Source organism: Myodes glareolus, chromosome 1, assembly GCF_982192425.1.
Source record: "Myodes glareolus chromosome 1, mMyoGla1.1, whole genome shotgun sequence".
NCBI classification, from domain to species: domain Eukaryota; kingdom Metazoa; phylum Chordata; class Mammalia; order Rodentia; family Cricetidae; genus Myodes; species Myodes glareolus.
Window position 1 is genome coordinate 90,944,151 of NC_142026.1, and position 14,625 is coordinate 90,958,775.

A 14,625-nucleotide genomic window follows, 5' to 3' on the forward strand; every position below is an offset into this window, starting at 1 on the left:
AAAGAGCCATAATCTTTTTACCTGGAGTAACTCGACGAGGCCTTTGTTCTGGCGACTGAAAACAAGTTGTGACCGAGACAGCAGCCCACAGGGCTCTCACAGGCTGACCCGCAGCTCTAAGGACTGGAGAGAGACTGCGGAGAGACAGGAACTGTGGTGGCAGGAGCTCAGAGACCAGCAACCAGACAGGCTTGGAGCTAAGCTGGTTGGCGTGAGAAAGGAAGCAGAGTGGTCAGCGCTGTGTCTCCAGGAGTGTGGGAAGGGCCTTCAGGAGAGCAGGGCTCTGACTTCCTAGCAGGAGGGGGCGGGGCCAGGCCACTGGGAGGGGAGGCAGCACAGATGGCTGCTGGGGCTGTGAACTCAGGTCCTCATGGTTGCGCAATGAATACCTCACTGACTGAGTCATCTCTACAGCTCCGAGAATACATCTTTTTTTTTTTTTTAACTTTTTAATTTTAGAGGATAACAGTAAGTAGAAATGCCTGCATTTGGGGGAGAAAATATTTCTGTAACTGTAACTAATAGTTGTTGGTCCAGGAAGAACATTTGAGGAAAGAAGAGTAAGTACTGACTCCCTTGGTGGGTGGGAAAGGAAGGTGCTATCTGGAGCATCTGGCGCATGACAGCTGCTGGCTTTCCAGGTAGCCCAGTTGGCCAGCAATGGTTGTTTCGAAACCACATACAAAAAAAAAAAAAAAAAAAGAAAGAAAGAAAAAAGAAAAGAAAAAAAGAAAGAAAGAAACCTTTGTTTTAAGGATCTTCTTAGTGTGTGGACAGTGCTCAAAAAAGGAACTGCATGGAACTGAACCTGCCCAAGAACAGCTTTTTCAAGAGCTTCCTGCGTCCTCAGATGGACAGGCTTGGAGCTACACTGAATGAGGGAGAAGCAGGGCAGCTGCAACCAGCGCTGTGTCTCCCAGCGTATGTAAGCGGCTTCCGAGGAAGCTCTGCAAGCAGCCCTGTGTGTCCCTGTCTCCGTGAGTTTGTTGTTTCAGAGAGCAGGGTTACGAATGGGCCAGCAGGAGGGGAAGGTGCCAGGCCACTGGGAGGAGGCAGCACAGATGGCCAAGGATGCTTGGGGGAGTAGAGCAGAAATGCCCAAGGCAAAAACCTGGGACTCTTTCATCTAAATGAATGTGTTAATGGCTCCCGGGGAGCGGTATGAGAGGGCTTAGCACATATGCCTCCTCTACTGTACTGGCTGTAAATAACCCATGCGCTTCTCTGTGCCATCTGCTTGGTGTGCATTTTGTGGAACTGGAGAGAGAAAAAAAAGGAGGCAGAGAAAGAATGGTTACTAATACTTAGGTTGATACTCTGAAAAAAATCAAACAAGCTTCCGCAGCTAGAGTATTATTATTATTTAAAGTGGTTAATTAAGTCAGAAATGTTCCTTTTTTCCTTTTTTATGGGTGTGGGGGCAGGGCAGCTTCCTAAAGGTCAGAGAGCAGGTCACAGACAGAATGTGGCTAAAAGACAAACCTTCTGTTGCTGGATTTCACACATCTTGAATTAATCACACGTAACCAATCTAGGCTATTTCTTCACTATATACCCAAGAGCTGTGTGTCACTAGCTTTCCTCAGAGTAATATTTTACAATTATCTCTAAGATATCATGTTTAGTTAAAAGACACTCTGAACACACGAGGGGGAGTCACACCCTCCACAAGTGCCGACTGCACGTGACCGGATACTAACTGCCTTCACACACACTGAGACTGCTCATCCATGTTTTAGCTCCTCACAACTACAGAACGTAAACGATCCATCCACCAACACAGCTAGGAGTGAGCATTCGCTCCACCGTCCGCTTCTCATGCTAATCCGAAGCGCCTGCAAGAGTGCTTTAAACCCACCAACTTAACGAGCTGCAAGGAATTTCCAAAGGTGGATTTGGACTCTCAAGATAAATACTTGGCATTTGCCCTCCTATGGATGTACTTCCCTGTCACTTAGTGATCTGAGATTATAGACTGGAAAGAAGGCTAAGACTCGGTGTGAGCCAATGGCTCGATTAAGAAACTTAACCCTGACAGCAGCGTGAGTTTCATTGAAGCCTGTGTCTCACCTTGCCGGGATCCCCAGAAATAACTGAAGTTGAGTCCCAATACAATATATCCCCAGGGTAGCTAAAAGGCTCTGACGCCTTTCACTTCAGATGGGCAGAGGGGTGAGGACAGTGATTAAGAGCTGAATGCAGGTTACTTAGACCCCACATTGTAGATGAGTAATCGGTTCTAAATGAGACCCCTCATCTCTCCAGACCTGAGTTCTGTCATCTACAAAACAGAGAGAACCTAACCCTGGTAAGCTAACCCTGTCTCAGAAGAGTCCCAAGAAGCATCATGGGCTCAGTGAGGTCTTCACATGGTAAGCTTGCAATGGATGTCGCAGGGACCATCACTGTGTGGGTGCAAGAACCGACGTAGATACCAAGATCCCAGAGGGAAGGAGGTCTTCCTTGAAGCCCTAACAAGCATGAGGATGGGTAGGGAGTCCCTGCTGCTAAGTTCCCATGATAGAAGTGTCAAGAAACTGTCCTAGTGAGACAGGAGCTGAAGCGGCGTGCACTGAAAGCAGCTCTAGCAAGCCCTCAACGCTCGCCCTCACCAACACGGGTGCCTCGCTGTCTTCCTCACGGCTGAGTTCTGTAAGAGACTGCGCAACACTTGCTGTGAAGAGCTAAGGAAAAATCCTTTATCACACACTTCAAACACCATTCTTAGGAAAGACTTCAAAAATAGGTCAAAACAGCTAGGCATGGTGACCCAAGTCTTTGACCCCAGCAGCTAGGAGGCAGAGGCCGGCAGATCTCTGTGAGTTTGCTTTTACAAAGTGAGCTCCAGGCTAGGGAAGGCTACCTGATAAGACAGTGTCTCTAAATTAATTAATTAATTAATTAATTAATAGAATGGTGCAGGGAACTAAAACTGAACCACTCCCTGCTCTCCTGAAGGCCCTTCCCACACTCCTGGAGACACAGCGCTGACCACTCTGCTTCCTTTCTCACGCCAACCAGCTTAGCTCCAAGCCTGTCTGGTTGCTGGTCTCTGAGCTCCTGCCACCACAGTTCCTGTCTCTCTGCAGTCTCTCTCCAGTCCTTAGAGCTGCGGGTCAGCCTGTGAGAGCCCTGTGGGCTGCTGTCTCGGTCACAACTTGTTTTCAGTCGCCAGAACAAAGGCCTCGTCGAGTTACTCCAGGTAAAAAGATTATGGCTCTTTTAAAAATGCACTTATTGTATTTTTATAGTATAATGTAATTACACCTTTCCCCCTTCTATTTTCTCCCTTCGAATCCTCCCAATAACTTTACCTGTGGTCACTACACCATTTGGCAAGGAAATCACTGACCTTGTCTTGGAGAGAACTTGCAAGCTGGCTGACCAGTGCACGGATCCTCGGGGCTTCTTAGTTTTCCAGAGCTCTGGTGGGGGACCTGGCTCTGGGTCCACCTCCCTGCTGAGGGAATGGCTCTCTGCTGAAAGAAGTAGAAGCTGGAGTTCTCCATTTGCCCAGCCCCCTCGGTTTCCACTGCTAGTGCTGAGCTCTACAATTCCATCCTTAGCACCCACACCACCCTGGGGCACTATGATCATACCTTCATGGCAGACAAGGAGACCATCTATGACATCCGTCACAGAAACCTTGACACTGAACACCCAACTTACACTAACCGTAACTGCCTTATTAGCCAGACTGTGTCTTCCATTACTGATTCCAGAGATTAGATGGAGAGAACCCGGAATCTGACAGAATTCTAGACCACCCTGGTGCCCTACCCTCACATCTACCTCCCTCTGGCCACAGATGCCCCTGTCATTTCTGCTGAAAATGCCTACCATGAGCAGCTTTGAGGCAGTCAACCAAATGGTGAAATGTGGCTCTTGCCATGATAATATATGGCTTGTTGCCTGTTGCACGATGGTGATGTGGTTCCCAGAGATGTCAGTGCCGCCACTGCCACCATCAAGACCAAACACAGCATCCAGTCTGTGGCCTGTTGTCCTACTGGTTTCAAGGTTGGCATTAATTACCAGCCTCCCACTGTGGTACCTGGTGGAGACCTGGTAAAGGTCCAGAGAGCTGTGTGCATGCCAAGCAAGATCACAGCCATTGCTATGGCCTGAGCTTGCCTAGATCACAAGTTGGATCTGAGGTACGCCCAGCGTACCTTTGAGCATTGGTTTGTGGGTGAGGGTGTGGAGGAGGGGGAGTTCTCTGAGGCCCGTGAGGACATGGCTGCCCTAGAGAAGGATGATGAGGAAGTTGGTGTGGATTCTGTTGAAGGAGAGGGTGAGGAATGAGGAGAGGAATACTAATCCATTTTTTCAGTAACCTCCCAGAACTTCAGCTTCAGCATCAGCTGACAGGCATTGATGCTTCTAATTATATTCATTTTGTGATCATGTGTATCTTTTCCATGTGTTCCTGTAAGGTTTCTTCCATGATGTCTCAAAGTAAAAGCTTTAAGACAAAGAAAACAGAAAGAAAAATCTAGAAAGATTCAGAGTGGATGCTTGTCCCAGAAGATTGCACTCAGAGACTACAAGACTGTCCTCCCCATTCTAGGGAGTAGTCGTTGTGTGGACTGGCTTCAGCGGCAGCCTCCTCCAGCCAATCAAACTGCCTGAACGCTTCCCAAATAACAAGACAGCAGTCATATTACTGACTATGACTGCATAATAAGCAGCAGAGTTGAATAATGAGTTTGGAGGAACTAAAACATTCAGAATTTTAAATTTTCGAAAATATTACAGTTAATCTTCAGTTTAAGAAAACTTTTGTTGCAAATAAATAACACACACACACACAAAAACAAAACATGTCAAAAAAGAAGAGGAGGAAGAGGAAAGACTTGGGAAATCACTCCCTTTTATTGCTGAATAATGAGATCTATACATTTGTTTTGAACAAAGTGTGGCATATGTTTAATATAGTCCCACTTCTATAAAGTATGTAGTGAGACACAGACACTGGACATTTCTAGATGCTGGGATTTCAGGAAAGGAGTTCTATCCCTTTCAGAGTATTTCCCGTCACTGAAATTTCCTACAAAGTAATCAATTTTCTATAAGACGATAACAGAGTGTTTATTATCTTAAGTGTCATCAAGAGCGTGTGACATCTTTATCCCACAGCATTGCCTAGGCTTACAAGCTGGTTACCACTATCATTGCACATGTAGAAGCAGGTCATTCACACATGAGCAGTGGGGAACTGGAACTCACGGTTGCTATGCGACTGCTATACTGCACATGGAGGGGAAATCCCAACATTTATAAAATACCAACACTACCTAGCCAAGTGGCAAGCTAAATGGAGACAATATACTTGTATTTACCTTGTAATATTTATATCAGTTATTCTTTAAATACCTTTGATTTGCTGTATTTTCACAACTATAGCATCTATTTGAAAAAAAAATTAAGTTAAAGAAATGCCATTAAATTCTAAGGGTAAATCTTTTCTAAGAAAGATTCACTACTGATCTGAAACATAATCACAGTTACCAATGTTAAAAACCAACTCCATTTAAGGTAGCGAAAATATTTACACATTTGCTTACAGTAAGGATTCAGTAACTGCAATAGACAATCTTTCTTTAACTCAAGCCTGACTGAGAAGAAGGAAACAGCCACAACAACAGAAAAGTTCCCTTTAGGAGGAATAAAATAAAATTAAAACTCAAAGAATCAGTAGGTACTCCAGAGATCATGTGGAGGTCGTGACTTCTAAGTAAAAGCTTCCATTCACTGGCACAGAAGCTTGCTGCCATATCCCAGAACTCAGCACAGTGCCAACTACAGGATCAGAAAAAAAAGTAAAAATAAATTTGCTGAATTAACAGCAGCACCATATACAAATTACTAAGATGCAGTTACACAACTGAATTTAGGATTTTTTTTTAAATAGGAAGAAAGATCTAGATGATTCAGAAACTAATGTTTTTGTTGTTGATTTTTTTTTTAAATGGGGCCAAGTGCCTCAAGAGTAACAGAACTATGCTGTCTGCTGAGATGTGGTTTTTATTTTTTTACCTTTGTTTTTTAATGCAGTGTGCTGGATATCTCTGAAATTTTCTTTCAAATGACTACAGGACCTGGAAAAGCTGCTACTGATGTACAACATACTGCTATTACTGATATCTTTATGTAAATATCTATCTACCTGCATATATTGTATGAAGTTTTGAAAACATTAGCTGTGCTATCGAAATTGGAAAAGTATCCCTGTTTACTGTGTTGAGTTGGCATTGTCCATAAATTAACAGCCATACTGGTCTAGAAATATTCATTTTTCCCATTTTTAAAGGGATGGTTGCACTGCACTAAACATGCCAGGTCTTGTCTACACGGGTTTATATTACAAGAGTAAAGAAACTAATATTCTTTAAATAATGAAAAATCATAATGTAAAACTATACTCAACAAACAAGAAGTCACGATGCTTCAGTAACTGTTCAAAATCACTTGTAAACTAACCTACAAACTTTAAGGCCCACAAAGGAAATCCTGTGTGCCTGCCAGCAGATTCTCAGGGCAAAGGATGGGGTTTGGATAATTTCTACCTTTTTCTCTGTATTTTTCAATATTGTTTTGGATTTACAAACAAATGAACAGTACCCACATACTTGCTACTCAGTTGAAAGTGGTCCTGTTCTTGAAGTGTTTGTCCAACCATTCAAGCTGTGGAGGGAACAGCATCAAGGTACAGCTGACAACAAAGACAAACTTCAAACATCTTCCTGGTTTCTCAAATACCGTGTTCTGAAGCACTCTTTTCTGTGAGTTATCACTATATACACATGCATTTTACAACAACAGCACAGATGTGCCTCGTTACCACACAGCTATTAAACCAGTCTTGACACCCTGTACCGAGTGTGGCCTTCTTCATTTTCTGACTGACCATCACAGACCAAGGACGACCTCCTGGGTTCTGTATCTAAATGTATTCACCATTGATAGTCTCCATCTGTCAGCCCCACACACAAAGACCTCAACTCATTTGACAAAGAAACAGTGCTTTTCTTGAAGGCGGGGTGAGTCTGAAAGTAGACGGCCTGTACTAATTAATAACCCGTGCTTTCTTATCATTCTTCTCTTTCAATCTAAGGGAAAATGCGAGCATTGCCTGATGAACAGAAGCTAAGTGTCTCCTTTCAGAGTCCATCAAGAGCAATGTGTGTCCTTCGCTGGGGGGCTAGCCTGGTTCCTACAGTGCTGGGCTGCCATTCTGGCCAGCTTCGGGCTGGCCTCTGAAACCTTGCATCCATGCACGTGTGCCCTGAAGAATCAGCCAACTGTGAGAAGGGCAGAGAGAACACAGAGGGCCTGATGACTGGCAAGTGGCCCACTCTGGGTGCTATTTATCTGAATTACTGAAGCGTGATGAAATTTACTCATGCCACGCTGAAGCACGGAGTTCACCATGCTGAGAATAAGCTTTGTGCTTTCAATCCTGCTCAGAGATGGCAAGGTGGAGGCTAAGAGAAACAGAGAACTATTATGGCTATACAGGGTCCTTCTAGCTCCTAGGTGCGGCATCAATCCAGCAAGAATAGGGGTTCCTGAGGACAGCAATAGCTGGTGCCCAAGATGCAAACCATTCCATATGCTTGAGGCATAAGAGCATGGGGTTAATCTGATTCAACTGACTATGGCCTTAATGACATGATATAGATACTTTTTCTTTTTTTCTTTCTTTTTTTGAGATCGGGAATTACTTTGTAGCCTAGGATCTCCTGAACTAAGGAACACAGGCTGCTCTGCTTTTTCTTTCCTTTAGAAAGGTATGTTGGCATATGATAATAACCCCAAGGTATGAGTGCAAGGTTACCTTTCCACTGGAAGTGACGGATCTTTGCAATCGTGTTTGATTGATGTCAGTACCATTCATTTACAAGATGCTGGTGGACCTCTAACCCGCACTGTCTGATTCCCAGCCTGCCGACACAGAGTCCTGGCTGTAGGCTGCCTCGGGGGTCTGGCTCTGTCTCAGGCATGGGACCTGACCCCAAGCCCTGCTGCTACGCCACCGCTGACTAGCTTCCTCTGATGCTGCTGGCATGTGCCTGCCCGACAAGAACTGTCTACTTGTGAGCTGCAGCTATTTCCTAAGGGATAAAACAGCAAATAAACAGCACAGACCATGACCTCAAGCTGTCAGGCTGCTGGGTCTTTTTGTTTTGTTTTTACAAACTGTGGTATTTCTGTAGTTCTGATTTACAAGTATCACTTGACCCTTACTTTCCTCTTTTCCCATTCCTTTAACTGCCTAACTCAGTTCCACAGACATCTCCATAGCAGCCCACCACACCCCACTTGGACCCCGGCTCTCAGGTTCACTCAGTCCCACGGGCCTCCCCATTGGAGCCCACCACACCCCACTCGGATCCCGACTCTCGGGTTCGCTCAGTCCCACGGACCTCTCCATAGTAGCCCACCACACCCCATTTGGACCCCGGCTCTCAGGTTCACTCAGTCCCATGGACCTCCCCATTGGAGCCCACTACACCCCACTCGGGCCCTGGCTCTAGGGTTCACTCAGTCCCACAGACCTCCCCATAGTAGCCCACCACACCCCACTCGGACCCTGGCTCTAGGGTTCACTCAGTCCCACAGACCTCCCCATAGTAGCCCACCACACCCCACTCGGACCCTGGCTCTAGGGTTCACTCAGTCCCACAGACCTCCCCATAGTAGCCCACCACACCCCACTGGGACCCAGCTCTCAGGTTCATCAAGCTTCAAAAATGTATTCTTATAAAGTTCACCAGTAACCAACTTCTGACCTTTAAGACTAAATGACTTCTCTCACCAGCTTGACTATGACCCTCTCTCACAGAGGCCCTGAAACCGAGAGCAAGTCAAGTGTTCCTTCTTCTCTCTAGCCGCCTGAGTCCCCTCCACCCAACCTTGCCTCAGCAATCCTGAAGAGAAGTAAAATGAAACTTCCTAAGGAGCCGGTAAAATCCAGTACCCTCCATAAACACAGGGTATCTGTATGAACACAGCCACCTCACTTCTTTTTTATTGTTCATGTCATTTGAACTCTTCTTCCAACCTACAATCTGGACTCAGAGTCTCCAACCATCACCAACTGTTGTCTCGTGACAGCTCCTGATCCTGAAAATTCCTTCTTCTCCACCCACCTCTAAAGCACAGCTCTTGACCCACTTTCTCCAGGACCTTCACGATAGTAAACAGAGCTTCACCGTGTGATAAGCCTGAAGCAGATTTCAATTACACACAAACACGTGCATGTGTGTGTGTGCGCGAGCGTACACACACACACACACACACACACACACACACCTTTATCATAGCAAACAGCTTTACTGTGCTGTAAGCCTGACGCAGATTTCAATTACACACATAGACGTGCATGTGTGTGTGTGTGTGCATGAGCATACACACACACACACACACACACACACACACACACTCCTTTATCATAGCAAACAGAGCTTTACTGTGCTGTAAGCCTAGGACAGATTTCAGTTACACATATACACACATGCATGCACACACACACATGCACACACCCCTTCACCACAGCAAACTGAGCCTCACCATGCGGCAGATTTCACTTACACACATCCACATGCATGCACATGCACATGCACATACATGTGCACACACACACACACACACACACACACACCAGAGGCCTTTGTAGATCCAGTTTCCTGTTTCTTCACTGTCAAACTTCTGCTGACTTAATTTTCAACTTTGTGCAAGTAGGGGGCTGCATGAGCAATGATTCCGTCACACTCCTGGTAACAGCCCCACCTCCTACTTTCTTAAATCCCCAAACAAAATTTTAAAATAGTCCCACAGGCTTACCCTTGGTGTCTCCTCCAGAGGGCCTGGCGACAAGAGTTTTTGAGACTACTTAAAAGACTCATTTCAACGCAGGAGTAAGAAACGCATCCACGTCTAACAAAAACAGCTTACGGACCAACTAAACACCCAAGTTACTTTCTTCAGCTCATAAACCCAAGGACACTGCATGACCATGGCAGGCTGGGAAGGAGGATAGATGCCTTCTTTGGGTTCTTCTTTATCAGTGCTATTAACAGCAGTAGGACGCCAAGTGAAAACTGCAGCAATAGACTCCCATTGTATCTGACAAGGCTCACTTCATGAACCTCAGCTATTTGCTACTGAAGGGACCCTGTTTTACCAAAGTCCTGTTTATACAACCAACCACTGTGCACTTACACTCCCTTTAAAGATAGATGATACTTTTATGAAAAATGAATTGCATACAAAAGACTATCTGTTTTGGTAAGATGCCAAAACATAAAGTTGTTTAAAATATGCAAAACGAAACCACTAGATACCAGTATTTCTTACAACCAAAATAGGCGGCATGCAAACTTTTCTTTTGAATAGCAGGGTGGTTACGACCCGCTATTGACTCGTCATTAAGATGAGGAAGACAAAATTAATTCAAAATGATTAGGAAATGGCCTGAGAAGCAGATTACCTGTAACTTATGATAAATGTACTAATATGTTGACTATGGAGCTTAGAATATTGAAATTTAGATTTGTTATATAAATTTTATATGCATAGCTAAATGGTTTAACTGGAGGGACACCACCACCGCATTCCCTCGCTGACTTGCTGAATATACACCAGCAGGTACTTTGACAGAGGGAGACAGGCAATGACACTGTTTCAGACAGATCACCATCCCATGGAAAAAAAAAGATCATAAAAGAAGCACCATGGTAAGTACTGTAATTATTAAAATGCCATGCTGAGAAATAGCAACACTCAAGCAGCTGGTAGCGCACAAAGTACACAAGGCAGAGGTTGGTTTATGCCAGCCAGGGTCATCGCTAATGTAGAACAGTTCCGCAACATGATGCTGCTTATGTTAACCTACAAACTGTATCACAGGGGAAAGGATCCGGAAAAGAAAACACATCTAGGGGTTGATCATGGTGGACTCTGAAAAGGGGGGGTGGGAAAGTGGTTTTAAGTTTATTTTGTGGACGTGAGTATTTTGTCTGTATTTGTGTCTGTGCACTGTGAGCTTGCCCAGGCCTTATGGAGGCCAGAAGAGGGTGATGAGTTCTTTGGAACTGAGTTACAGGCGTGTTGAGCTGCCCTGTGGGTGCTGGGAATTGCATCCAGGTCCTGTGGAGGGGCAAAAGGTACTCTTAACTGCTAAGTCATCTCTTCGGCCACAAAAGGGGGGGGGGTTTAACCTCAGCTACTGCTATATTATCTGATTTTTGAAAATGACTTTTTGGTATAATAAAATGATTTTTTGGTGTAATACTTGTAAAGGGACAAAAATAAATAATCACTGAAGCAGATGGTGTAGCAAAGCAGATGGAAGAGGTCGCAGAGGAGGAGTCACGGGGCCCAAAGAGGCCGGCGCTGAGCACCGGAGCAGACCAACCACACCGCAGCCCAACTCCCTGACTGCGAGAGCCGACCTGGAATGTGGCTGTATCAGTGTGAGGGCAGGGACACCACTGCGGAAGGGTGAGAAAACAGGATGTGGGGAATGAGCTGCAGAAGGTCACAGGCCACAGGACAGGTGACATGCTGGAGCAAGGCGAGTTGGGAACAAGTGAAACTAGGCTGCTGTCTCTGTCTCTGTTGTGTCCATCACAAAACTCTAGTCGTAATGTGTTTGTGAAAATCAAACAATACCTGTGGCCAGAGACCATAGCTGTAGGTCCTAAGTGGAATGAGACAGCCCAGGAAACACTTATGGCAGGCAGCCAGTAGGCTGGCTCCAAGAACACAAGTTGCCCTATTTTAAAGAGACCATAAATATATTTTATTTGTTTGTTTTTTTGTTTATGGTTTTTCAAGACAGGGTTTCTTTGTGTAACAATTCTGGTTGTCCTGGAACTCACTTTGCCATCCAGGCTGGCCTCAAACTTGTGATCTTCCTGCCTCTGCCTCCTTCAGCAAATCCTACCGGCAAACACCACCACAAGCTTTTTTTTAAAAAAAAAAAAACAAAAAACGAGATATCTTGATTTTTAAATGATGGTTCAATTTAAAAAACAAAACAAAAAAATCAAACAAACAAAAGAAATGACAAACCTGGCAGTGGTGGTGCACATCTTTAATCCCAGCACTCAGGAGGCAGAGTCAGGCAGATCTCTTCTGAGTTCAAGGCCAGCCTGATCTACAGAGTGAATTCCAGGACTGTCAGGGCTACACAGAGAAGCTCTGCCTCTAAAAGCAAGCAAAAAAAAAAAAAAAAAAAAAAAAAAAAAAAAAAAAAAAAAAAAAAACCTCAAACAACAACAAGAAAACAAATACAAAACCAAGAAGAAAATAGCAGCCAAATGAACGTCTGTGTGCTTTCTCAGTAGTGAGACTTCCTAAGGCTTAGGGCTGAGCAGAAAATGTCAGATTGAAGTATATGTCATTCCTCCCTCTTACTCTTTGAAAGAAAACTTTGTGCACAACTCTTCCATACTTTTAGATAAAAGCAATACTTGAATTAAAAAGTCCCCTCGTCTTCCTTTCAGGATTCAGGGCTCACAGCTCTGACCTCTTACATCATGCTAACATAGCAGACAGCTGAGGTCTGGAGTAAGCGCTAAAATATGTGTCTGGGTGGGACTCACAATTAACCGGTAATTTTTTTTTTTAAAGGAAAACAAGGAAGGGCAAAAAAAATCCCACAAAAAATATCTGAACCTTCAAGTTGACTTTCAGTTTATCAAATTTCCTCAGGAAACAAGTTCCCATTTGTAGCTGACTAATATGACAACACGCCCAACAATTTCATTAGAATGCTATTTATAATCAGCTCAGGGTAGCACTGTGCCACAGGACCTGAGAGCAAGCACATGACGTCATCGCAGGTCACTGGGAAGCACACAGCACTGGTAACCGGAAAAGGGCTTTAGCGGGACTGCATCTGTACAAAGTGAGACCCCCTGTGTGTGGGGTCTTTACAATCTTCACTGCGGATCCTGGAAAATGGAAAGACGTCTGTCTGAAGGTGGGTGTTTAGCAATGGCTCTTGAGCTCATCACTGGGTGAGCTGTCGCCAAACTGAGAGGCGCTCTTCCACGTGCCTGAGAGTATGTTTGCTGCCCTGGCAGAAAGGTCATTTGCAAGTAGGGCCACTCATCCACTATTGTCAAATTTGCTCCCTAACGCACCACGAATAATGGAGGAGGGTTATCTGTCTATTGTGTTATTTTCATTGGTCAATAAAGAGACTGCCTTGGCCCCTTGATAGGACAGAAAATTAGGTAGGCGGAGTAAACAGAACAAAATGCTGGGAAGAGGGCTATGAGCCAGATGCCTTGGAGCCAGCCACCAGGTCAGACATGCTGAATCTTTTCTGGTAAGCCACTACCTCGTGGTGCTACCACGAGATTATTAGAAATGGGTTAATATCAAGATATGAGAGTTAGTCAGTAACTAACTCTCTAGAGATAAAAGGGCCAGGCAGTGCTTAAATGAATACAATTTGTGTGTTGTTATTTCTGGGACTAAGCTAGCCGTGCGGGAGCCGGGTGAGGCGAAAAGCAGGCCTGCCTGCAGCTCCTTACTACACCACGAAGACCTCTCAGTACGCCAGGCTGAACTGTCTACTGAAGTTCACAAGAGAGCCAGCCCATCTTTGAAGAGAGCAGAGAGGCTGACCTATCTAGTGAATGCTGGGGACATGGCAGCCCGACGCCCTGCCCTTGCCTATGCGCCATGCATGCGCCATGCATTCCTGCCTCACCCTGTCCTCAACTCGCACCTAGTCCTGCTCTGGCTTATCCCCCTGCCTCAGCACTCCGGGTTTCCTTTGGTATCTGTTTTGGTTGGCATTTAGCCATTTCCTTCTCCAGATGCTTCCCTTCTTCCATCTGGTCTTCTTTCCCCACCACATTCCCTGCCCGGTCAACGGCAGTTCTCGGTCAAGGTATTGCTACCAAATGCGTTCCAATGCAGCTTCACTTGAGAATTCTTCCCCATCACGACTACTAATTCACAGTTAACCAACATGTTTGTGGGAAACCATCTTTATCCTCCCGTACTTGTGAGGAGGAACTGCCTGTAGTCTTCTCCATGCAGTGCAAACATTGCCTAGCTGTCCAGACCTACCACACACTTTTGGGGTTAGAAGGACGGAAGGAGACCATCACCTCTGATATACTGGAACAGGGCTCCAGTTTGCTAGGATCTCTTTGAAGTGAGTTTTCAAACAAGACAAAAATTCTACTTCCTAAGGCTTTGCCTATAGGGTTTTGTTATTGTTGTTTTCAATTTATGTGCTATGCTTCCAAGATGGGTACTAAAATATATTTAACTGCTTCAAGGCTAGGAGCACACAGGACTTTGATCTGGCAATTGATATACTATGGAGTATCGAAGGTTTGTGTCTTTTAGTGGTCACATCATATAGAAGAAAAATAAATGATTCTGTAATTAGAGATCTGGGCCTCAACTTCAGCATTTCTCTACCACACAGCACTGGTCAGGTACTTCGTGTCAATAACTGGAGCTATCAACAGCTGCCACACAGCGTTTCCATGAGGATTGCATCCTAGAGGTGACACAGAAGGAAGCCCAAGAACGCGGCCCTCAGCAGCTGGAAGGAAATGTAAGAAGCACAGTGCGAGCTCAGGAGCT

General features: G+C 45.1%; 1 protein-coding gene and 1 pseudogene across 6 annotated transcripts in view; one reads left to right on the forward strand and one right to left on the reverse strand.

Annotated features, from left to right (window-relative positions):
- Nucleotides 1-4,305, forward strand: part of LOC125394624 (tubulin alpha-1B chain-like) — a 92,608-nt pseudogene extending 88,303 nt beyond the window's left edge.
- Fyn (FYN proto-oncogene, Src family tyrosine kinase) overlaps nt 1-14,625 on the reverse strand; it is a 202,159-nt gene that overhangs the window by 140,148 nt on the left and 47,386 nt on the right. Inside the window, exon 1 of one of the 6 annotated variants that reach the window (XM_085690431.2) lies at nt 9,850-9,974. The exons of 4 other annotated variants lie outside the window; for them this stretch is intronic. The gene's annotated coding sequence lies outside the window, so the exon portion shown is untranslated. Of the gene's footprint in view, nt 1-3,352; nt 3,476-9,849; nt 9,975-14,625 lie in introns of those variants that run through there. One more of the 6 variants, XM_048424981.3, reaches the window with a different exon arrangement.